General features: G+C 44.9%; 1 non-coding gene across 1 annotated transcript; it reads right to left on the reverse strand.

Annotated features, from left to right (window-relative positions):
• Nucleotides 1-6,642: 6,642 nt before the first annotated feature.
• Trnac-aca lies at nucleotides 6,643-6,714 on the reverse strand. The gene has a single exon. It is a non-coding gene; the product is annotated as a tRNA-Cys (tRNA).
• Nucleotides 6,715-8,922: the final 2,208 nt, after the last annotated feature.

The raw sequence follows: 8,922 nt of genomic DNA on the forward strand, positions 1-8,922 counted from the left end.
TCTCGCGACCCCCGGGCTGACCCGGCTTCCGGCGCCGCTCCCGGAGGAGGCTGCGCGGCGACCCTCAGCGTCAGCGCTTCCCGGGAGAGGAGGCGGGGCCCGGAGCCCCGGCCGCGGGGGGAACCGTGGAGGTGGGCGCGCCGGGCCCGCCCCGCGCCTCGCATCCCCGGAGGACAGGGGTGGGAGGGAGGCGCGAGGGAGGCTCCTCTTCCGCCCGCTGCGACCCGCCCCCCCCCAACCGGGGGGCGCATGCGCGGACTACATCTCCCAGAGGCCTCTGCGGTGAGAGGGCGGGGCATGGAGACGAGAGGGCGGGGCTGTAGGTGGGCGGGCCGCGGCCTGGTCGGTGGAGTGTCGCCACCGCACGCGCCCCGACCCTCGACCCCCAAACTGTGCTGAGACCCGCGGGGTCCCGCTGCGGCCGTGCCCACCCGCGTGCACGCGTCCGGCTGCCCATCACGCATTCATTCTTACTGACACCCGACTTATGCTGGCGCATCCTATGCAGGTGCCGGCTGGGGATGCTTGGATGCCCGGGGCCCGCAGTGGTGCTAAGGGCACCCTGAGCTGGGAGCGGCCCGAGCGCTGGGGCCAGGGCCGGAGCGGGGGGACCCTGCGTGCCCCTCGATCTCTGCAGCACTGACCTGCATGCATTGTGTTTTGTGTGACTGCTAGACTGTTCTGTGGATGGCAACACTGCTAGCAGCTTCTGGCAAGTGGTAGACCCTAAATAAATACATGATGAATGGATGAATGAGTGAAGCCTGGACCCCACCATTGCCTGCCTCCCTTATTCCCCACCCCTAGAACCCGGGTGCGGCGCCCCCAGTCGTGCATACTGAGCCGCCTTTTCTTGTCTGGGGGTGGGGGAAAGAAGCTCTGCTGTGTGAAGGGGGTCTGTGGGACTAAACCTGATTTTTGAGACAGGAGCTTAAAGCAGGGCCCCCGCGAAGGGGAAACACTGCTCGGATCTTGGATCTCCAGACCTCACACTGCGGCTTAGGTGGACCTCATCTGCCATACCCCAGGAAACCAGATTTCCCTCCAAGACTCTCGCGTGTTGGTCTCTAGCAGTGCTCGCTCGTCTGCATAGACTCGGCTGGGTTTGCATCTGGTCGCCTCCTAAAACTCAGGGATGCTGCTTCTGAGGAAACCAGGGAACAGAGACCATTCTCCAGCATTTCCCAGCACACGCCCCGGCAAAGCTCCCTTCATCGTACCCCCGGGCACTTTAAGCCTACTGAGTAGGAGTTGAAGGCATCACAAGGGTGTCACTACGTGGAAAAGGCAAGTTCAACCTGTCTTCTGTGTCATCTCGAGGTAAGCCCCACACTTGAAGTCAGGACCCCAATGAGACCTCCAGACCGCTACTCTTCAAAATTCCTTCAATTCAGAAACTTTCAAAAAGGGAATAACTCCACCCAAGAAACACACAACTTTATTTAAGCTTACACTCAAGCATCTGCATCTGCTTCCTGACTGGCTGGGCTTTGTGTAGCATTTGTAGGCTGCCAGTTCACTAAAAACAGTTATAGCAACATCACATTAGTGGATGGCCTACCTTCAAATTGTGGAGAAATCTTGCTACTCCTTCACAACCCAAAGTTTTAGTTGTGCCCCAGCCTTTGAACCTACATCACAAAATTGTTATGGAGAACTGGCCTATATGGGGTTTCTTTGTTGTTGTTGTTGTTTTTTCCCCCAACCTTAGCACCAGTGGCAGAGAGACTAGCTCTCCAAAACAAAGATTTTACTGAGGATGACAGGAAATTCTATCCATTATGTGCATGTCACATGGACCCTGGGCATCTCCAAGGAGGCAAAATAAGATGAAAGTAGCTGGGCACTGGTGGCTCACGCCTGTAATCCTAGCTACTCAGGAGGCTGAGATCTGAGGATCCCAGATCAAAGCCAGCCTGGACAGGAAAGTGCGTGAAACTCTTGCCTCCAATAAACCACCAGAAAGCTGGAAGTGACGCTGTGGCTCAAGTGGTAGTGTGCTTGCCTTGATCTGAAGAGCTGAGGGACAGTGCCCAAGTCCAGATTTCAAGCTCCACAACCGACAATAAATAAATAGATAGATAGATAGATAGATAGATAGATAGATAGATAGACAGATAGATAAGATGAAAGTTTGTAAAGGACAAAATGAGCAAAGGTTGCAGAGTTGTTTTGGAACCATAATCCGTGGCTACACTAATCATGATGTCAGTTCTTCTTTGGACCCATCTATTGCTGAGTAGACAAGCTTGAGCAGGCAATTCTTGCAAAATTGTTGTTGTCTGTGCAAGGCTGGCAAGCAGTCTTTGTGCAAGAACCAGCATCTTTTTGTAAAGAAATGCACTTTAAACTTGTGCATCCTGGACCTAGCCAGAAAAGGAACAAATAGAGATGGAACGCATTTTAAAATATCAGCTTTCAGTACATTTGGCTTTTGGCTGTCTGACCATCCTATAACTTGGCTTTTGGTACACTAACTAGCTATTTTTTTTCCATAATGAAACAGCTAGAGTCATCCAGTGGCAAATGTGCTGCTAACACTTCTGTATGAAAATATCTGCAATTTTTAAAATACTCTCTGGTTTTCACTATGATGGATGAAAAATCTATATGGATGTATTTTTCCATCCATGAAGCTATTTAAAAGTACTTTGGAATTTCCCAGCATTAGAGTTTTTTTTTTTTTTTTGCCGGTCGTGGGTCCTGAACTCTGGGCCTGAGCGCTGTCCCTCAGCTCTTCAGCTCAAGGCTAGCACTCTACCACTTGAGCCACAGTGCCACTTCCGGCTTTTTCTGTTTATGTGGTGCTGAGGAATCGAACCCAGGGCCTCATGCATGCAAGGCAAGCACTCTTCCACTGAGCCACTTTCCCAGCCCAGCATTAGTGTTTTTAAGATAGTATCATTTTGGTGTTAAGTTTTGCCCTAAAGTCAGAGATAGTAATATGTGACGTTGACATCCAGAATTTCTGAGACTTGTTTGTTTCAAGGGAGTACGAATATTCTAATATATTGATTGTCGTGGTCTTTAGATTGCTTGTGGTAGTTGAATTGTAGCTATTAAATCAAACCTATTGATCATGCTATTTATGCCTTAAGTATATTTTATCTTTTTATATTTTGGGGCTATTAGTTAATGAGATATATTAATCCATTAAACATACATAGACAAATACAGATATATTTGGTCTAATAAATTTCATATAAAGATAATGCATTTGGGGAGGTGTGGCTTAACTGTTAGAGTACCAGCCAAGCAATCAAGTAAGCCAAGTAATCACAAAGCCCTGAATTTAAATCCCAGTGCTACCAAAAAAAATGCATTTGTCAATATCTCCCTGTATTTGGGACATGTTCTGCTCTCCATATATGGAGGTTATGTACATACAAATTTAGAAGTCTAGTATTTTCCTGGAGGATTGTTCTTTTTACTAGTAGTAAAACAACACTTTCCCTAATAGTACTCTTTTTCTATAATCCAATTTGTCTAATATTTATACAGCTATGCTAATTTTTTTGTTGGTCATGGAGTTTAAACTCAATGCCTTGGCACTGTCCTTTTTGCTCAAGGCTAGTGCTCTACCACATTGAACCATAGCTCTACTTCTGGTTTTCTGGTGGTTAATTGGAGATGAGAGTTTCAAGGAATTTCCTGCCTGGGCTCAGTTTGAACCCTGATCCTTAGATCTCAATCTCTTGAGTTGCTAGGATTACAAGTGTGAGGCACCAGCACCTGGCAAATATGACAGTCTTTTTGTTATTGTTGTTGTTGGTTGCGAGGCTTGACCTCTGGGCCTGGGTGCTGTCTCTCAGCTCTTCAGCTCAAGGCTAACACTCTACCACATGAGCCACAGCACCACTTTTGGTTTTCTGGTGGTTTATTGGAGATAAGAGTCTCCCAAACTTTCCTGCCCAGGCTGGCTTTGAACCGTAATCCTCAGATCTCAACCTCCTGAGTAGCTAGGATCACAGGCGTGAGCCACCAGCGCCCAGCTATGACAGTCTTTATTGGAAAATGGTTCATTTATATTTATTTTTATTATTAACATATTTTAATGATTTTTACCATCTTATTTGTGCTTGTTTACTCTGATTTTTTCTATTTATCTCCATTGTTTCTTTATATTAGATTGAGTAATTTTCTTAATTCATTGTTTTTCTTCCTAATGATTGAAAGTGATGCCTTCCTTTCCTCCTCCTCCTCTTCCTCCTCCTCCTCCTCCTCCTCTTCCTCCTCCTCCATCATTTGTGGTCATCAGTCGTGGGGACTGAACTCTGGGCCTGGGCGCTGTCCCTCAGCTCTTCAACTCAAGGCTAGTGCTCTACCACTTGAGCCACAGTGCCATTTCCGGCTTTTTCTGCTTATGTGGTGCAGAGGAATCGAACCCAGGGCTTCATGCATGCAAGGCAAGCACTCTACCACTGAGCCACCTTCCCAGCCCCCTTTCTTCTTCTTTTAAGGGTAACTCTTTACAATTTTACAGACATATTTGGTCTAATGTAGTGTTGTCTTAATTACTATTTCTATTTTCTTTCCATTCTTATCGAATCTGGATACTAGTTTAATCATGCCATACTCCTTCTATCTTGTGTATATGTAATAGCTCTTCCTTTTTCATTGTATCTTGTTTTTTAATTCCTTTCTCCTCAAGTCATTTTTTAATACAATTTACACTGTTTAGACTTACTGCTGTTCTTATTCGTCCATATGTGTGCTCTCTTTTTTGTTCTTATCTCTTTCTCCTTCCTTCTGGATTCAGCATTCTGCTTCCCAAAGTACACCTTTTGAAGATTCTTTCAGTAAAAGTACAAAGTAAATGAAGCAGTTGGAAGTAAATGCTTTCTGTTATAATCATGTGTCTTACTTTTCTGAATGATAGTTTAGTTAAGTAGCCAATTCTAAGTTGAAGTTCTTATTTCATTCCATTGTCTCTGATTTTCATGGTTGTGGATGAAAGTCTGCTGTAGACTTCATTATTCCTTTGTAAAAGATATCTTTTTCTCTGGCTGACTTTTCTTCTTCTTTTTCTTTTTCTTTTTTTTCTTTTTTTTTCTGTACTGAGGCTTGAACGCTGTCATTTGGTTTTACTCAGCTGGTATTCTGTAATTTGAGCCATGACTCTGCCTGGTTTCTGCTGGTTATTTTGGAGTTGGAGGGTTGTTTTTTTTTAAAGACTTTTCTGCTTGGTTGGTTATGAACTTCAATCCTTTGAATCTCAGCCTCTGAGCAGTGAGAATTATAAAGATCAGTAGGACTTCTGTGCAGTCTGGCTAAGTGTCTGCCCTTCAAAGTCCTTTTGCTTCTTCAGAATCATTGCCATTTGACCACTCTTTATGTTAACTTTCAGATTGGGAAGTTTCTGTACAATGTAAGTAAAACAAACCCAAAGCCTTAGTGTGTGTGAGAGTAGTTCTACAGTTATGAATTCTCAGAGGGATGCCTCTGGCTTGAGGAACAAAAAGATACTTTGTCTCCTTGTGCTAATGGACACATCCTTTTCCTCACTCTTTTACTATGACTTTTTAACAATATGCTTTTATTTGATAGAGGGAACTTCAGGTCCAGAGCTTTAAAAACTCAAGTACTTGGTCATGTCAGTATGTGAGTACCATCACCAGGAATGTTGAGCTTTGGCTCTAATTTACTTCCTCAGGATTTTAATTTATCCCTTATCTCTGCCTGAGATACCTTTCCCTGTTGTAAGAACTCTAGTTAGTAATAGATATTTGTATATTTCATCTTGCATTTCTGGATATTTTCTGCTTTTATTTATTTATTTTCACATATTTCTTGTACAGGGGGTTCTTTTTGACATTTACACACACACACACACACACACACATTTGAGGTATCCCCACCAACTGCACTCCCCCAACCACTTTCCCTTACCCCTCCCTCTTCTACATTCCTGGGTATTTTGAATTAGGAAGACTATTATATTATCTACTCTAGTGTATCATGGTAACAAAAATCTTTTCATTTAAAAACCAGCACCCCTTGTTCTTCTGCTTGGTCATGCAATGTGTCTGTTTTCTGTACCATAGACTAAACTTGTTTGACTCTCCATTACTGTGATTGGTATTAAGAGTAGTCTAATGTGTTTTGAATTAATGAGTTATTAATGGAAGGATGACATGAGAAGCGCTTGAAGATAGAGCAGGCCCCAAAGGCCATGCTTGTATAGAGAAGGTGGGTCAGAAATAGGAGGGTACCTGAGCTGTCTGACAGCTTTGGTTGAGTTCACTTGTTATCCTATCTTCCTAAATTCTGTGGTCAGAGACCTCATGTTTGTAGATTGAAATTGGCCAAGGTGGGATTACACTATGAAATGGACTCTCCTCTTCCCCCAGACAGCTGGTTGTAAAACATTTATCTACTAGAACACTCCTGATTTGAGGATCATAAAAATGCATAGAAAAAGTGAATCTAAACTAAAAAGTGTTGAACAAAACAAAATCCTTGGTAAATGAAATAAAAAGATTCAGAGGAACTTGTCATTCTAGGGCTGTGGTTCTCAGGGATATAACGCCCACTGTTTTCCCTCATAATTCAGGAGGCTCAGTATCCTGAGATTTGTGGACTTAGTCTTCAATAGCAGCTCAGCTACTATTAACAACTAACATAGCAAAATCATAGAGTAGCAGGGGACACTTGGATTTGAACCAGGGACCTCTTAATCTGTAGTCAAATGCTCTACCCCTGAGCTATATCCCCTGATGTTGGAACAGATCTAAGTAATACCTTTTATCTATATAGTCATGCTCAATATTCCTATAATATGTTGCCACAGATGTTTATTCAGGCTGGGCCTCTTCTAAGCTGCTAAGCCTGTCTTGCTACAATTTTCCCCCTCTGATGTAAACAAGCAACAGGTTTGCCTCCCTAGAATAGCTTTCTTGCCCATTCTGGGTCAGGACTGCCACTGCTGCTTAGAGTTGAAAGGGCCTTTAGAGTCCCTACTGTGTGCCCTCCCCGTGGGTATCTGACAATAGAGATTCAAGATGAATATTCTCCCCCCACCAGGCCTTCATGCACAGCTTTAGAACCCAAGTCAATTCCTCCAGACCCAGTTATAATCCAACATTTGTCTTATTTTCCTCTTTTCCCTATCTTTTGTCAATTCAGTCAATGTAAAGACCTCATATTGGAGCCATAGAGTGTATACTCCCGAAGCCATGGAGAATGTGGACCGGGAGAGCAGGAACTATGTTAGCAGCCCAGGGCCCATGAGGAGAGCTGATGGGGGTGTCATCCCGGCCTTGGAAAGTTTGGGCCTCCTTGGAGAACTCCTGCTACAAATCTAGTCTCTGCCTTTGCGCCCCTGCAGGAAGAGGTGGGTACTGTATCTTGAGAGAAAGGTGGGTTTGGAATTCAACAGCCTGAGCTGGTAGTGACTGGTCAGGATTTAGACCAATAATGGTGGTCGCTTGGCTTAAGAACTCAGCTCCAGACTAGTGGTTCCTAATTTTAGGATACAGCAAGGGTGCCAGAAGCTGAGGCTCAGGGAATGGACCAGGGTGGGAGCAGGGACTGTTCCAGCAGAGGGAGAGCACAGGAGGGCCTGGAATGGTGCTGACCACCACATATCCCGGTAGCACTGCGGTGTGTGCTGACCACCACATATCCAGGTAGCACTGCGGTGTGTGCTGACCACCACATATCCAGGTAGCACTGCGGTGTGTGCTGACCACCACATATCCCGGTAGCACTGCGGTGTGTGCTGACCACCACATATCCAGGTAGCACTGCGGTGTGTGCTGACCACCACATATCCAGGTAGCACTGCGGTGTGTGGAGCTGGCCCGGTGATGTGATCATCAAGGCAGGAGGAGGACACTATCCTGGAAGCAAAGGGAAGAAAAGAGAGTTTTTAAGAAATGTGGAGATCAGAGCTAATAAGAATAATTAAAAAAAACAAAACCAACAACTCACAGTGCGTGTTGCAGGTCAGCCTTCAGATGTGTTTATTGCCACCTGTTTTTTGTTGTCACTGAAAGCTGCGCCGTGTTTACGGGTAAGTCCAGAGAGAGCAGAGGAACAAGTGGGATTGACAAAGCAAGCTGTAAGTTCAGAACAGAGTCAGTGCCATTCCTGTCAAGGGCTAAACAATGAGCATGTCAGCTTTGCAGCCCTGCTGGGCTCTGTCGCAGCCACTCAGTTCTGCTCTTTTTGTGGCAAGACAGCCAGAGATGGAAATAAACAAGTGTGGCTCTGAGCCAATAAAACTTCATTTACAAAGGCAGGAGACAGGCAGGATTTGGCTCCCCATATATCCTTTACCGACCCCTGTCATAGAACATACCCTTGTGAGCAAAGATGAAAAAACAGGTCTAAAGGGAAGATATGTAGTTGAAAGAAGCTAGGAGAAAGAAACGAAAAGATAAGCCCTAAAAGATAAGGCTGAGTACAACAAGAGTCCTTACTGAGGAACAGTGGTTGAGATCACGAGTTCACTTGTGCTCTGGGTACCAGATTGGTGGTGGATAATGTTCCGGGGAGGAGGTCTCTAAAAGGGAGGAGGCCTCTGCCGATGCTCAAGCTCTTGGTGTTGCCACAAAAAAGAGGACACATAGGAATGGAGACTAAGAAGGTGTATTAGTAAAGCGAAGTGAAGAAACGGTAGCTAGTACCCTGCCCAGACACAGGTGCGGCACATCTGAATGTTTTAACATTGCTAGTATTTATGTGAAAAGAAGGTCAGGGTTTGGCTCAAATTTATCTTAGAAAAAAATGTTTTCCCTCATTTGCTGGTACATTTAATCATTTTTGTTGCATTTTTATCAATTAGGCTCAGAAGATATTAAGACTGACCTGCTGGTTACAGTTTGGACTCACCAAAAATGAACAGAATATATACAGTGTCCTGCAGCCTTGAGTGTAGCAGCAGGTTAAATAGGCTAAGAGATTGCTTCTTTTTGTATA

The sequence above is a fragment of the Dipodomys ordii genome, unplaced genomic scaffold (genome assembly GCF_000151885.1).
Source record: "Dipodomys ordii isolate 6190 unplaced genomic scaffold, Dord_2.0 Scaffold282, whole genome shotgun sequence".
Classification (NCBI taxonomy): Eukaryota; Metazoa; Chordata; class Mammalia; order Rodentia; family Heteromyidae; genus Dipodomys; species Dipodomys ordii.